Genomic DNA, 17,730 nt, shown 5'->3' on the forward strand with positions numbered 1-17,730 from the left:
TCCCCACTCAGGATGTAACCATTTGCATTTTACGTTAATTTAATACGGAACCATTGGTAGTACCAATACTTGCATAAAATACATTTTTCAACCCTTTCACTACACCTGTACTAAATACAATACTCGATATTGCTCATTCATGAAGACAGTGCATTAGTAGAATAGTCACACATTTATGTGTAAAACTATAGGAGAAATGTGGATTACTAAAATTTGCCACATAGGAGAATGAGGTTAATTATGTCGATATTTATAGTTATAAGAATGGCTGATGGAAAAAATGACCAGAGGTAGATACATATATATCACTATATGAGAGGTAAAATGACAGTTGAAATGATGAAAGTATATTTGCAGAGTTACAAAAAGGATCAAAATTGGAGAGGACTTGTGGGGCGGCAGGTGGAATAATAGAATAAATGTTTTGTATTTATGCTGTTTGCCGTTCTCAACACTGGCTCTCTAACTACAATATTGGCAACCAGAAAGTGATTAGCAAAACGTGAAGCCTGTAATTAAAATTCCTAGTGCCCACTTCATCTGAGAAATACATTTATAGCTACAGCTTATAGCTCTGAAGAATTAGGAGATTGTCTGGAAGAATTAGGAGATTGTCTGGGATTCACAGTCAGAAACCATTCTCTCTAAAATTTTCACTATATTCTGAAAGTCACAGACCAAAAAGAATCCACACAATCCAACTACCAGAGCAGTTCAGAGTCTAATGCGCTGATGCCACGATAACTGTTCAAATTAAATGTTTAAGTGAATGCTCGCCATAATTTGATGATAATGTTCATCAAACGCCACGCTAATAATCATAGAATGTCTGTCCTGTGGCAGCATGTGAAAATACGACATACACAAACTGAAGATAGATCATTAACGTCGTCCCAAAATTAACACTTCACTCGAAAACGATTTCATGGTTACGCGTATCCTGAGTAACTTATTACTGCATCCAAGGCTGTTTACATCAACGATACCGATGCTACGCAACGCGACTCCCGGCACAGGTGGTGCGCTAATCAGCGTCTGGAGAGAACTGGGGCCTTCCTCTTCTCGCGCAGCATTCTTACATATAAAGCCGTGGTGTGGACGGCTAAGGGAACGCCTGATCAAATCTGCTCTCCCGACTAGCCGCTGGGCTAGTAATGCACCACTTTAAGTTATCGAATAAATCATTGCTTCCTTTGCTGATGGCCGATGAAGCTTTCAATTTAATTGTGCAATCAGCACACAAGTAAGTAATCATAATAAAAGTCTGACGTGGCTAAGTCAAATATTTTGGGCGAGAGAATTAATTTAATTACACTACACGCAGTAGACGAGCTCTGAACTTGCTCTTTGGAGATATGCTATAACTGTAGTTTTATAGTTATTCTGTTGAAACTTCTCACATTTTTATGATTATAGTGGATCTCCCTTCTACTTAAATTTAAACATCCTAGCTTTATTTATTTGCCTACTTAATCCATCTTGCTTCCTTAATTTCTAAGACAAAAACCAGAAAATCATGAATTTCAACTAAAATTTTAATTTGTGAGATCCAGAATACTGTTTCTACTGAATTATTATGCAAAAGGAACCTAAATATAAATTTTTAAGTTCCTAGCTCTTTTCTGTTGCGCTAATGATTTTTACAGAAAAACGTCCAAATTTCGAAAATGGTTAAAGTTATTGAACTGATATTCAACACATATTGGTTTAGTATTACTCCTGACATGCTAGAAATGTTTCAGGTTATTTACTTGATTTTTAAAGTATTGCGCAATATTTATGACATCAGAGCTAGTCACAGCAGACTGGCTGGCACACAATGGAAAGACTGATGTGAATTTTATAAGGCGTGAGTAGGCTGCTTCCCTACAGACTGAACGATACCACCTATGAAAGTTGAAAATGATGTTTTGATGCAGTATAGTGCGAATACAATGTCGCCTCCTGTTTCAAGTCATCTGTGTAAATATTGCAACTGGTGGGAAGGTAGATATTAGGGTACACTACATTGTTCATTATAATTTCTGTCTCAATGAAACATTTCCATTGTAGATTGGCCATGTCTCTTCTATTTGTAGAATATGTAAGCCTGTATTATGTTGGGTCTTATCTTCATTCCTGCAATTGAAAGACAGCTTCTAAGTAGGTAAAGTAGTACTCTCTCCAACTTTTGTAGTCCTGTCTTCCTCAGTTGCGTGTAATATTACGGTATATTGATAATTTTTACTTATGGACCATCTGACAGCAACTGAATAAAACACAGTTTTAGTGCTATATGCGTTTCGCCTTTATTTTCTGCAAGGCATCATCAGTGGCCTGGAATATGTACATATGTTAGCTATTTAATTTACATTTTTGTCACTGTGCCTATAGGTTATAAACTGTTCCGCTGGTTGGTATTTCCTATTAAGTAGTAATGTTTTGAACTGTACTTACAGGCTGCATGGACAATTTCTTACATATTACGCTCCTGTTGCATTTTTGGTGTTGTTCTTCTTCTTATGAATGCCAATTTGCAGTTTTTGTCCCACATTCCACAGCACTATGAACTGAACGCTTGTTTCAATGCAATGTTTTGGTTTCTGTTGCTGACTGTCAAATGTTTTCACCAAAATAACAAGAGCAGCCAAGGGAAATGTAACAGTACTTATGGATAAAGAGCAATACATCACAAAAACCAAGGAATACATAAACACCAATGCCATACAAAAACTGAAGTCAGACCCAACTACACGATTCCAGGCAAATGTGAAATGAACACTGAAAATCATTGAACACACACTCACAGACAAGCAGAAATACTACATAACACAGAAAAACCCACAAGCACCAGCACTCCGCAGTCAACCGAAAGTACATAAAGACGGAATGCCAATGACAGCTGTTATCAACTTCAAGAAAGCCCCAACATATCACATAGCCAAACACCTCCTTAGTTACAAAACACTATAAAGTAGAAGACAACAGTACAGTGAGAAACACAGGAAACCTAATAGAAAACATACAGGTACCACACACAGCATCACGGATTTCATACGATATAGAAAATATATATACCTCCATCCCTATCACAGAAACAATAGAAATCATAGAACAAAATCTCTCATCCCACAGCAACCTCACCACAGACGCAATAAAAGAAATAACAGATATGCTCAGACTGACACCTGAACAAAACTACTTTCAGTTTGAGAAAGAATATTATCTGCAAAGTGATGGACTGCCCATGGGATCCCCAATATCAGGAACACTAGCAAACATTTTCATCAGTCACCTAGAAAATCAGATATTTGAAAAGATTACCACTGATGAAAGTTACAAAATCATATATTGGTACAGATACGTGGATGACATTATTTGTCTGGTAGATGAGCAAAGTGAAAAAATAGATGAACCCCATTCAGAAATGAACAAAGCTCATCAGAACATAAAATTCACACTTGCAAAAGAAAAAGAAAATCAAATAAATTTTTTCGACATTACAATAAAAAAAAAAAATGGCAAACATACATTTAACATCTTTAGAAAACCAACAGCCACAGACACAATAATACATTCCACATCCAACCACCTCCACAGCCAGAAATTTGCAGCACTAAGACACATGTTGCATAGATTAAACAGAATCCCACTCAGCAAGAGAAACTATGAACAAGAAATGAGTACAATCATACAAATAGCTAGAAACAATGGGTATGACACACAGGTGGTACACAGGCTCAATCAAAAAATAAAAACACAAATACAAAACAAACACAACATTTCCAGAATACAAAAGAACTCACAAACTGAAAACTTACACGCACACTCAACAAACACACACAATGACAACACCACACAGAAAAGAACCAGATGGTACACCATGACCTACACACATAAACTAACACACATAGTTGCAAACATCCTAAAGAGACAGGGCTTCAGAATAGCATATAAGCCTAGGCAAACCCTCCAATCACACCTAAACCAGCCAGCTACCAAGAGGGACAAATTACAACAATCAGGAATATATAAACTTGAATGTCAAAGTTGCGATGCGGTATACATAGCCATGACATGCAGGAATTCTGAAACAAGATACAAAGAACATATCAGATGTTGGAAGTATGAAAAAAACCATTCCACATTTGCAGAGCATTTAAAACACCATAACCATCATCCTACAAACATGGAACAAGAAATGAAAATAAGCAACCAAGACAAACATCTTATACAAACGCAAGAAAACTTCCACATCCAGAAAGCCATAGCAGAAAACAAACGTGATAAATGAACAAACACACATCAGCACAGGCTCCCTACTACACTTAATAAAGGAAATGATAACATAAAACAAACAAAAAAAAATTCTTCACCACACACACACACACACACACACACATACACGAACATATCACAGATACTTCAATAATTACACTCGAAAGTTTGGCAATAACATTTGATCTTTGGCAAAAACATTTGACAGTCGGCAACAGAAACCAAAACATTGCATTGAAACAAGCGTTCAGTTCATAGTGCTGTGGAATGTGGGAAAAAAACTGCAAATAGGCATTCATAAGAAGAACAACACCAAAAATGCAACAGGAGCGTAATGTGTAAGAAATTGTCCACGCAGCCTGTAAGTACAGTTAAAAACATTACTACTTAATAAGAAATACCAACCAGCAGAACTGTTTATAACCTGTAGGCACAGTGACAAAAATGTAAATTAAATAGCTAACATACGTACATATTTCAGGCCACTGATGATGCCTTGCAAAAAATAAAGGCGAAACGCGTATGGCACTAAAATTGTGTTTTATTCAGTTGCTGTCAGATGGTCCATAAGTAAAAATTATCAATATACCGTAATAGTACTCTCTCATCTATAGATGCTGTTGATCTAGTAGCAGGTGCGTGGATTACAGATTTTTGATTAAGATTTTCTGATAGCTACTGTGGTGTTGATAACATGCAATGTTTCTCTTTGCCTATAAAATGAGAAACCATGAATTAGCTTACCATCCTTTGAAAAAAAAATATTCCACAGTATATACTGTGAATTAATAGGTGATGTGAAAATCCCAAATGTAATTTTTAAATAGGAAAGTTTTCAAATGTAAGAAATCAAACTTTAATGTACCTTTATATGTAAAGAGAAGTGTAAAGTATACATGTAAGTCGAACTTATATGACTGTTACCACAGCACTGAAGAAGAGATAAATGAGACTTCGGTAAAGTGAAGTTTGTAGAAATGGGAAAATTATACAGTTCTACAGTGAATACCTGTAAATACTTTTCAATTAAAGTGATAAAGTTACTTGTGCTGTGGAGTGTTGGCTTTGAAGTAGAATTTCAAGTATGAGTGAAGGTAAACATGCCCCAAAGGAACAGCAATCAGTGCCACAAGATGGACTACATCAAACTAAATTACAATTACTTGCCAAAGTTGCTGGGCTAACATCATGACTGTATATACCATCTTCAGCTTTCACTAGGCCATGGATGCACTGTTATAATATCCTGGAGATACAGGTACATCAAGCAGGCATGGGGCTAAAACCAGTGTATGGCCTAGTGTATTTGCGCCGCCCAACGGTCTGAAGCTTGCCTAGACTTCAGCAAAGCTGTTGACGTTATTGAAATTGACATTTTATTTCTCAGACTTAGCAGCGTAAATTTCTCGCCAAATGCTGTATAATGGATTCGGTCCTACATGACGTCTCACTAGCAATGTGTTGTGTCTGGCACTATCAAGTCATGATGGAGGCAAGTAGTATCAGGTGTCCCCTCTGTCTCACATTAGATCATATACTCTTTTCATTGTATGTCAATGATGTGTCATCAGTTTCGTCCTGTTGCAAATATCACATGTATGCTGATGACCTCCAGTTGTAGCTAAGTGCAAAACCAATAAATCTGAAGACAGCTATCATGAATTTCAGTACTGACCTACGCTCACTGTCAAAATGGGCACAGAATATAAGGTTATAGCTCAGCCCATCCAAAACCCAAGCAGTACTGGTTGGTCATTCCAGACTCATTGGCCCAAGAAATTGGGAATTCCTGTAATATTTAACCCTAAATGGGACAAATATAAGTTTCTCTACCTCAGCAAAGACTCTATAGAGTAAATAGTAGATGAAAATCCAAATGAGACTCAGCATGTCACAGCATTATGCAAGAAAGCATGTGTGTGTCTCCATTCCCTACAAAGAATACAAAAAGCTCTTCTCTCTTGGCCTGAAAAAGAAACTTAAACAAACACTTACAGTTCCAGTTATTGACTAAGGCATTGTTGTCCTGCAAGAACATTCTCTGAAAAAGCTTGTGGTCCCTGGAACTAGTTGTGAACACCTGTGTTTGATATATCTGTTATGTTTAACTCTTTGATCATATTTCATGATCATATGCACAGTCAGCCTGGCTGTGTGTAGAGAAGTGCAGAGATCTCCATACACTCTGTCTCCTCTATTGTCTTGTCAACACACACTGTCCCTCATATCTCTCCTAAACCTTAATGCTCTTGTCTGAACAACATAGTAGAAACATTTAGTGAAAGTGTGAAACTAAACTTCTAATTTTTGTTGTTTATAGGTCCTCTAACTCCGACTTCAGAGCATTTCTTCTTAAGCTAGAGAGGGTTCTTGATCCACTTTATAGACAGTACCAGAAATTAGTTATATGTGGTGACTTCAATACTAATATTTGATAGTGGAAGAAAAAGGATGTTGATCTAAATTAATATGATCTGATGCAGATTGTGTTTTTTCCAACTAGGGTGCAGGGAAACTGTAGCACAGCCATAGACAATATTTTTAATCATTCTTCATTACTAGATGGGCATTCTGATAGTAAAAGAGTGAATGGCCTTTCAGACAATGATGCACAAATTTTAGCACTAAAGAGCTTTTATACTCAAACAAATGTCACACATAATTACAAACTATGTAGGAAAGTTAATCCAACAGCGATAGAGAGTTTCTTAAACCTCATCAAGGAACAAGAGTGGCAGGATGTTTATAGTGCCAATAAAATAGATGGCAAATGTAAAGCTTTCTTTAACACATTTCTCATGCTCTTTGAGAGTTGCTTTCCATTAGACATTCTGAACGGGGTACTAGCAGTAAAAAGCAGTCTGGGTGGCTGACTAGTGGGATACTGATATAATCTAGAACAAAGTGGGAATTATATCAAAATGTTAGAAGCTACAGTAGCCCATTACAAACAGTACTTTAAGATGCTTAAAAAAGTTATTAGGAAGGCAAAGAGTATGTGGTATGCAAATAGAATTGCTAATTTACAGGATAAAATTAAAACCATATGGTCAGTTGTGAAGGAAGTGTCTGGTCAGCAGCACAATGTCGACGATATAAAGTCAGTTCATAGTAAAAATATTTCTGTTACTGATAAATCAGACATATGTACAGTATTTAACAATCATTTTCCGAGCATTGCTAGTGAATTAAATAAAAATTTTGTTTCTACAGGGAATCGTATAACTCTCTTGGCAAATGCCTTTCTGAAATTGATGTCTGAAATACTCCTCTGTGATACCTACAAGGGGGAAATTGAGTTGATAATTAAATCACTGAAGACTAAGGGCTCCCATTGACGTGATGGAGTCTCTAGCAGAATATTAAAGTGCTGCACTGCACTGCACTGCACAAGTTAGCCCTGTACTTAGCCATATTTGTAATTTTTCCTATAGGACTGGTCAGTTTCCTGAAGGATTAAAATACTCAGTAGTAAAGCCGCTTTATAAAATGGGAGAAAAGGATTATGTAGACAATTTTGGACCCACTTCTATCATTTCTATGCCATCAGTGTTTGCTAAAGTTATTGAAAAGACTGTGTATGTGAAGATAATTGATTGTTTTATATCACATAATTTGCTATCAAATGTACAGTTTGGCTTTAGAAGTTGTTTAACAACTGAAAATGCTATACTCTCTTTTCTCTGAGGTACTGGATGGGTTAAGCAACAGGTTTCGAATGCTAGGCATTTATTTTTAATTAAGGCATTTGAGTGTGTTGATCACAAAATATTGCTCCAGCAGTTGGACCATTATGGGTAGCTGACAATTGGTTCACCTATTATTTTAGCAACAGACAGCAAAAGGTTATTATTCACAGTTCTGAGATTGGCTGTGATGTGGGGTCTGAGTGGGGCATAGTCAAGTTGGGGGTGCCCCAGGGATCAGTGTTTGGGCCACTCCTGTTCCTTATTTATATAAATGATATGCCCTCTGTATTACGGGTAACTCTAAAATATTTCTGTTTGCTGATGATACTAGCTTGGAAGTAAAGGATGTTGTTTGTAACATTGGCTTGGTTTCAAATAGTGCAGTTCATGACATTATTTCTTGGCATGGAGAAAATAAACTAACGCTAAATCACAGTAAGACTCAGTTTTTACAGTTTCTAACACACAATTCAACAAAACCCAACGTTTAAATTTCACAGGATGGGCATATTATTAGTGAAACTGAACATTTCAAACTTCTAGGTGTTCAGATAGATAGTAAACGGTTGTGAAAGCCCATGTTCAAGATCTTGCTCAAAGACTTAATGGTGCCATTTTTACTATTTGAATGGTATCTGAAGTAAGTGGTTGTTCTTCGGTTATGTCATGTGATGATATATTCTGGGAATGCTCTTCCCATTCTAAAAGGATATTTTTGGCTCAGAAACAGGGAATTTGGGCAATAAGTGGTGTAAGTTCGTGACCCTCTCCTTTCACTCAGTTAATACTTGGCAGAAATCCAACCTGCATCTGGATCGGACCTTCTTAACTCTTGTGCAGTATAATGCCACATCCATTTTCAATAAGCTACCATAAGAAATCAAAAATCTCAGCAATAATCCACGTGCTTCCAAACTGAAACAAGAGTTTCCTCATGCGTCACTCCTTCTATTCTGTTGAGAAGTTCCTTGAAAAATTAAACTGATTCCTATGTTATCTTGATGTGTAAATAAAATAAAATAAATCAATTACCATCAGAGAAAAATCCTTTCTGTCTCCCTTTAACACTCAGTCACTTTCTCAAAGTCCTTCTCAGTATCAGGAATCTGATTTTGGAGTAACCTCCCTCATTGTATTAGAGAACAGAATAACATCTCCAGTTTCTAGAGGCAGGTAGTGACATATCTACTGAAGCAACAATAATGATTGCCATTGTCCTTGTACACACTCGTTACCCCTTTACATTCTTCTTTCCAACCCAATCTTCCTCATTTCCCAACATTCTTAGCTGGTGGAGTCTCCTTAAATTTCCTTCCCCAGTACTCGCTATATCAGAAAATGTCTATTTTGTGCACCTATAAATTATTATTATATCTGACAATCTCATAATCAGTATTATTATCACTATTATGGAATCGGCAGTAGTAGAAGTACAGCCAGTGTTAACTTTATCAAAGTGTAGCCAGGAATATTTATTCACTTTTCCCAACAGACACTCAAATCATTTTATACTATTTGTCATATTAAAATTATTGTTATTTCTTAGGTAACTATGATGTTAAAAAAAGAAAGTAAAAAATTGCACAAAATGCTTACCTAATTTTTTCATACTGTACCTCATTCATTATTCAGTCTACAGCAGAGAACTTGTCGACAAAATGACACTACGTCAACAGCACAGCTTCTGAGAAACTCATTCACTGGGTAGATATTATCATCGAGTAATTATACATCAACCGCATTATTTCACACAGCCACTCACTTTATTGAACAGTTTTCATTTATAATTTAGCTAATAGTCCATGATGTATATTGATGTTAATACTATCATGTGAATACATACACTTGTTAATTATTTTACAGTTAATTTCAGCTTAAGCCTGCACTAACATTATAATCTAGAGACCTCCTCAGCTTGTGTTGTTGATGACAGTATAAAGTCCAGACAGACATACAACTGTATAGAGACGTTGAATTTTGTAGTGGATGGCTACATATGCATTACATGGATTCTTTCCATAAGAACGAATGCATTTACACTTCATTAAAACTGTTGTAATATGACCACACTTCACTTCAGACATACGAATACACTTAGAACTGGACATGCACTAGAGCTGGTGGCGGTACCAATAGCAGTTGTGGCAGTAGTGTAAGTGCTCACAGGTTATCAGCAGTCTGGTCGAGTGATATATCTCTAAAGTATTTGTGTTGGTCCCACTTCTGCAATGACAGACAAAAAAATTGTGAGACTAAGAAGGAACTGTGTGACAAAAAAAAAGAAAGTTGGTAGCATGTTTCTGCATCTTAAAGATTGCATATAGTGAAATTTTGCATCAGTCGCATAAGCGAGGCACTGGTAGCACCACTATGAGGATGCAAATCAATTTTTCTCTAAATACATGGTGTAACTGTCATGAGCATTAGTTACCTTTGAAGTTGACTGTGGTGAGTTACATTAGTCAAGAATGCCTTCAAGTTGACAAAAATGCCATTATCAGCAGCTCACTGAATTTGAATGAGGTCATGTAACAGGGCTACAAGAAGCTGGATGTTCCTTTTTCAATATTGCAGAAAGACTTGGCAGGAATGTAGGGCCACTGTACATGATCGCTGGCAGTGGTCACCCGAATGAATGGTCACAAGAAGACAGGGCTCTGGACAACCACATGACACTACCGAGAGGGAAGACCATCATGTTCCACATATGACTGGTGCATCTTACTGCAGCTACAGGAGTAATTGGCACCACAGTGACACAATGAAATATTACAAATTGGTTACTTCAAGGACAGCTCTGAACCAATCACCTTATAGCATGCACTCAACTGACCTGAAACCATCGCCATTTGTGACTTCAGTGGTGTGAAGCAAGAGCTTATTGGAAGCCAGGTTGGAGGTCTGTTGTGTCTTCATATGATATCTGGTTATGCCTCGGTGCCAGTGATGACCCTGAGTTGGTTAGAAGGAGGCCAGTTGAGAACCTGCAACCAACCTGTCTGTGTGCAAAATTTTCTGGACCTATACCCGGAGTTATGGTCTGGGGTGCAATTTCATAAGACAGCAGGAGCACTCTCATGGTTATCTCACACACCCTATTGCAAATTTGTATGTCAGTCTGATGATTTGACCTGTTGTGGTGCCATTAATAAAAAGCATTCCAGGTGGTGTATCTCAGGAGGGTAATGCTCACCCACATACCACTGTCGTATTCCAACATGCTCTAGAGAATGTTGACATGTTTCCTTGGCCTGCCCAATCACAAGATTTGCCTTCAATCGAGCACATATGGGATATCATTAGATGACAGTTCCAGCATTATCCATAACAACCATTAACAGTCCCCGTACTGACCGACCAAGTGCAACAGGCACCGAACTCCACCCCACAAACTGAATCTGGCACCTATACAACACAGTGTGTACAAATTTGCCTTCTTACGTTCAGCATTCTGGCAGTTACACCAGTTATTAATGTACCAGCATTTTACATTTGCAATGTCTTATCTCACACCTACATTAACCTGTGATTTAATGTTAATCTCTTAAATACATTACCTAGACAAATGTGTTCCTGAACTTTCATTGTTGTTGTTGTTGTTGTTGTTGTTGTTGTTGTTGTCTTCAGTCCTGAGACTGGTTTGATGCAGCTCTCCATGCTGCTCTATCCTGTGCAAGTTTCTTCATCTCCCAGTACTTACTGCAACCTACATCCTTCTGAATCTGCTTAGTGTATTCATCTCTTGGTCTCCCTCTACGATTTTTACCCTCCACGCTTCACTCCAACGCTAAATTTGTGATCCCTTGATGCCTCAGAACATGTCCTACCAACCGGTCCCTGCTTCTTGTCAAGTTGTGCCACAAACTTCTCTTCTCCTCAATTCTATTCAATACCTCCTCATTAGTTACGTGATCTACCCATCTAATCTTCAGCGTTCTTCTGTAGCACCACATTTCGAAAGCTTCTATTCTCCTCCTGTCCGAACTATTTATCGTCCATGTTTCACTTCCGTACATGGCTACACTCCATACAAATACTTTTAGAAGCGACTTCCTGACACTTAAATTTATACTAGGTGTTAACAAATTTCTCTTCTTCAGAAACGCTTTCCTTGCCATTGCCAGTCTACATTTTATATCCTCTCTGCTTCGACCATCATCAGTTATTTTGCTCCCCAAATAGCAAAACTCCTTTCCTACTTTAAGTGTCTCATTTCCTAATCTAATTCCCTCAGCATCACCCGACTTAATTTGACTGCATTCCATTATCCTTGTTTTGCTTTTGTTGATGTTCATCTTATACCCTCCTTTCAAGACACTGTCCATTCCATTCAACTGCTCTTCCAAGTCCTTTGCTGTCTCTGACAGAATAACAATGTCATCGGCAAACCTCAATGTTTTTATTTCTTCTCCATGGACTTTAATACCTACTCCGAATTTTTCTTTTGCTTCCTTTACTGATTGATCAATATACAGATAGAATAACATTGGGGACAGGCTACAACCCTGTCTCACTCCCTTCCCAACCGCTGCTTCCCTTTCATGCCCCTCGACTCTTATAACTGCCATCTGGTTTCTGTACAAATTGTAAATAGCCTTTCGCTCCCTGTATTTTACCCCTGCCACCTTTAGAATTTGAAAGAGAGTATTCCAGTCAACATTGTCAAAAGCTTTCTCTCTGTCTACAAATGCTAGAAATGTAGGTTTGCCTTTCCTTAATATATTTTCTAAGATAAGTCGTAGGGTCAGTATTGCCTCACGTGTTCCAACATTTCTGCGGAATCCAAACTGATCTTCGCCGAGGTTGGATTCTACCAGTTTTTCCATTCATCTGTAAAGAATTCGTGTTAGTATTTTGCACCAGTGACTTATTAAACTGATAGTTTGGTAATTTTCACATCCATCAACACCTGCTTTCTTTGGGATTGGAATTATTATATGCTTCTTGAAGTCTGAGGGTATTTCGCCTGTCTCATACATCTTGCTCACCAGATGGTAGAGTTTCGTCAGGAGTGGCTCTCCCAAGGTCGTCATTAGTTCTAATGGAATGTTGTCTACTCCCGGGGCCTTGTTTCGACTCAGGTCTTTCAGTGCTCTGTCACACTATTCATGCAGTATCGTATCTCCCATTTCATCTTCATCTACATCCTCTTCCATTTCCATAATATTGTCCTGAAGTACATCGCCCTTGTGTAGACTAGAGATGGGGGATCCGCTCTTGTACTAATTCATAGAGTTCAATCTTTCAAAGGAGTGAACAATCAGTGATTCAGAAAAAAAGAACGGTAGCTCCAAACGTTTCCCACGGCAGAGAGAGAGAGAGAGAGAGAGAGAGAGAGAGAGAGAGAGAGAGAGAGAGAGAGACGGAGCATATCAGCAGCGCCTCTGCTGGTCAGAGCACAGTGCACGCCACACAACACAGCCAGCGCCGGCCTCTGCCCTGCTTCTACCTTGGCTGCCTGCATTGTGCAGTGCCCCATTGGATTTTGTGTTTCACATATGCCGTGCCGTCTCTGTGCGTCGTCTGCCGCGCAGTGTCTGGCGCAGCGTAACTTCGCATCGCACTCTGTCGGCGATCGTTTCAGTCACACGTCCTGCCCTCTGGGCAGTTGATGCGAGCAACAGGACAGAGAGCCACCTAGCGGATAACATAGGAACTACTTGCAACAACCTGCTTGCAAGGGAACGGACGATTTGTCTCGGAGCGGGTGAGTTCACCGCTCCCCCCACCCTCGGAACTCGCCCGCTCCACGCTCACCCCACTGTCTCGACTCTAGGCAGAACGTTGAGCAAAGCGACTCATGTGTCACTGTGGTCTCTGCAGTCTCAGCTCACGCAGTAACACAGCTTGCGGCTCGACCTGCTCGACTCAGCGCCTCTGCATCGGAGTTCGTCCCTACTGGATATTGTTCTTCGTAGTAATACCGCTATGTATATTACATTATTATGTTATGTATACATCAATGGTTTTTATTTTATTTTTATTTGTTTAAACTGATTAGATTAGGTTCCTGATGACTCCTCTTACTATAGGATTTTTATTATGGACACTCGAATTTACGCTTTAATTACGAGCGAACCGATAAACGTATCGCAAAATGTGATACACCAATATTTTCCTTGTTTTATTCTGCGTAAAGCTATATGCAGCACTTTAGTTTTACAGTCAAATTTATATATTTTTTTCTTATTCTGGTATGGATTTTGCGATTTTAGGCGTCTTCGGAAGGAAACGTTCACTTTAAAAATATATGGCTTGCGATGTATTTGTATGAGGTTAATGAAATTTTAATACATTATAGCCAAATATATTGTTAATGTAAATCTCAAGTTACAACATTTTCTGATCACCCAAAAAACCACGATAGTGCAAAATAAATCAGTAATCAAAAACTTTGTCATATCGTGGAAATTTCAATAAACAATACAAAATTCTTACTCATTATCTGTGTTACTTCAAAATAGGATCAAATAAGATCAAAATACAGGTATAGTACTGGAATAAACCAAGTTTAAAGGGCAATGTGCCTTCCATTTATTTTCTATTGTAAATGAGTGGTGAGTCATGAAAAAGAGCTAATTCATTTCAGGGAGTGAACAGTTCAGATCCAATCTCTGAAAAGAACAGTTTTGCCCATCTCTAGTGTAGACCCTCTATATACTACTTCCACCTTTCTGCTTTCCCTTCTTTGCTTAGAATTGGGTTTCCATCTGTGCTCTTGATATTCATACAAGTGGCTCTCTTTTCTCCAAAGGTCTCTTTAATTTTCCTGTAGGCAGTATCTATCTTACCCCTAGTGAGATAAGCCTTTACATCCTTACATTTGTCCTCTAGCCATCCCTGCTTAGCCATTTTGCACTTCCTGTCGATCTCATTTTTCAGACGTTTGTATTCATTTTTGCCTGCTTCATTTACTGAATTTTTATATTTTCTCCTTTCATCAATTAAATTCAATATTTCTTCTGTTACCCAAGGATTTCTGCTAGCCCTCATCTTTTTACCTACTTGATCCTCTGCTGCCTTCACTACTTCATCCCTCAGAGCTACCCATTCCTCTTCTACTGTATTTATTTCCCCCGTTCCTGTCAATTGTTCCCTTATGCTCTCCCTGAAACTCTGTACAACCTCTGGTTTAGTAAGTTTATCCAGGTCCCATCTCCTTAAATCCCCACCTTTTTGCAGTTTCTTCAGTTTTAATCTACGGTTCATAACCAATAGATTGTGGTCAGAGTCCACATCTGCCCCTGGAAATGTCTTACAATTTAAAACCTGGTTCCTAAATCTGTCTTACCATTATATAATCTGTCTGATACCTTCTAGTACCTCCAGGATTCTTCCATGTATACAACCTTCTTTTATGATTCTTGAACCAAGTGTTAGCTATGATTAAGTTATGCTCTGTGCAAAATTCTACCAGACGGCTTCCTCTTTCATTTCTCTCCCCCAATCCATAATCACCTACTATGTTTCCTTCTCTCCCTTTTCCTACTCTTGAATTCCAGTCACCCATGACTATTAAATTTTCGTCTCCCTTCACTACCTGAATAATTTATTTTATCTCATCATACATTTCATCAATTTCTTTGTCATCTGCAGAGATAGTTGGCATATAAACTTGTACTACTGTAGTAGGCATGGGCTTCGTGTCTATCTTGGCCACAATAATGCGTTCACTATGCTGTTGGTAGTAGCTTACCCGCACTCCTATTTTTTTATTCATTATTAAACCTACTCCTGCATTACCCCTATTTGATTTTGTATTTATAACCCTGTATTCACCTGACCAAAAGTCTTGTTCCTCCTTCCACCGAACTTCACTAATTCCCACTATATCACCAATAGGACTAACATTCTTTCATGGAATTCGCACACACTGTGATTATGTTAATATTTACCACCATTTTGCATGCACACACTCTAATGTCAAAGTGCCTTACATAAATTATGATAATATCAGGTACAGAGATTTGTACTTTAAAAGATGACTTAAGGTAAACAATAGTGTAAATGGTGTGCCACCAGTGTTGCAGGCGTCGCATAGGTACCACACCAGTGTGATCTATTCAATCAGTTTCTATCTTCAACTTTGGTCTAACCATCTAAAGCAAAAAATTTCCATGAAAGTTACACCACTCACATAAATGACTTGACCAAAGAATATTACTGTTTTTAACTTAGCACCACATATATTAGTGGCTAAGTATTATGTCTACTTGGTTCATACATTAGCTTCCACTAACACAGCAATGACTGTGTGTGTATACTTTTCATTTACCTTACAAAGTAATCATTGTTGTAGTTGCTGTTGTTGTTGTTGTTGTTGTTGTTCGTCTTCTTCTTCTTCTTGTTGGGGCATATTGCATCATCATAAGACGGGGTTTGTCTAAACTGATTGCAATTGTGTGTGTCCTTAATATGTGTGAGGGGGAGTACATCCTACATTAAGATGATACTACTAAAAGTTACAAAATGCTTCTGCTGCTCAGTCTCTAGATTTTTTCACAAATTGAACTAGCTGTTACTGCTAGCACATAGGTTTGTACTTCAAGCTGTGATGTATATCAGCAGTTGAGTAGTGTGTCTCTCTGTTTCATATGTTAATATACATAAATTGACTGAAACAACAATTAAACAGGGATTTTCTATCCATTTATCCCACAGAGTTAATATCCATGGTGCTCTCTCTCTCTCTGTATATACTTTACATGTATGAAAATGGGCACATCCTGTGACACGAGCCATCAGTTATAAGACTCTGCTGCTGCAAGTTTGACTGCTAGCACTTTATAAAGTGCAAGTGCATGTGCTGCACAGGGTGATTCCATGGTGATGTTACAAATTTTCAAGGATGATGGAGAAGGATAAATGTTTCAATTTGAGGTGAGGTTCCCTTACAGGAAACAAACGAGTCGAAAGTTATAAGCATTCTGATACCTCTGACAATGGAATACATGTACCGGCTTTGTTGTAACTAAGATTGAAGCATATGGATTTTTCAGAGGTGGAAATATGTACCAAAATCAGAAAAATATCTTAGTACACAAGGCATCTAAAAAGCAGACCTTAAGAGCTATGAGCACTTGTTCAATAGAGGAAATGAGTTTCATGCTAGTGAAGATGAACAATTGCTCATAGCTCCTCAGACATTTTTTGTTGCCGTGGTCCATACTACCACCTCTGAAAGTTGCATACCCTACATTCTTAGCAGTACTGGTACATATATTCCAGTGCAGAGGTATCAGAATGGTGCTCGCTTATAACTTTCAACTCATTCGTTTCCGGTACAGGGATCCTTACTTCAAATTGATACGTTTATCCTTCTCCAGCATCTCTGAAAGTTTATAACATCATCACGGAATAACACTGTATATACGTAGATTTACAGACGCCGGCGCCTTTAACTTTGACACTCTGTAGTGTTGTTGGATGACGTTTCTGAACATGAGTTTCCTATGTAAAATTTGATCTACTAAGTCCCCTCTACAATCGTGTGTGTGTGTGTGTGTGTGTGTGTGTGTGATGGTCCAGGGTATAGTAGGTCATCTAGCTCTGTAATAGTGACAAAGTTCTAAGTAAAACGACATGCACACATAGTAGTAATAATAATAGCAATAATAATAATAATAATAATAATAATAATAATAGTTCCTGTGGAGGCCCGGGAAAAGAATAGGCCTCCGGTATGTTCTGCCAGTCATAAAAGGCGACAAAAAGAACAAACCACTAATAGGGCTAACCCCCCTTTTAGTGTGATATCTTGGTACAGGACAGAACCCCTAAAGAA

The sequence above is a fragment of the Schistocerca cancellata genome, chromosome 3, assembly GCF_023864275.1.
Source record: "Schistocerca cancellata isolate TAMUIC-IGC-003103 chromosome 3, iqSchCanc2.1, whole genome shotgun sequence".
Lineage (NCBI taxonomy): Eukaryota > Metazoa > Arthropoda > Insecta > Orthoptera > Acrididae > Schistocerca > Schistocerca cancellata.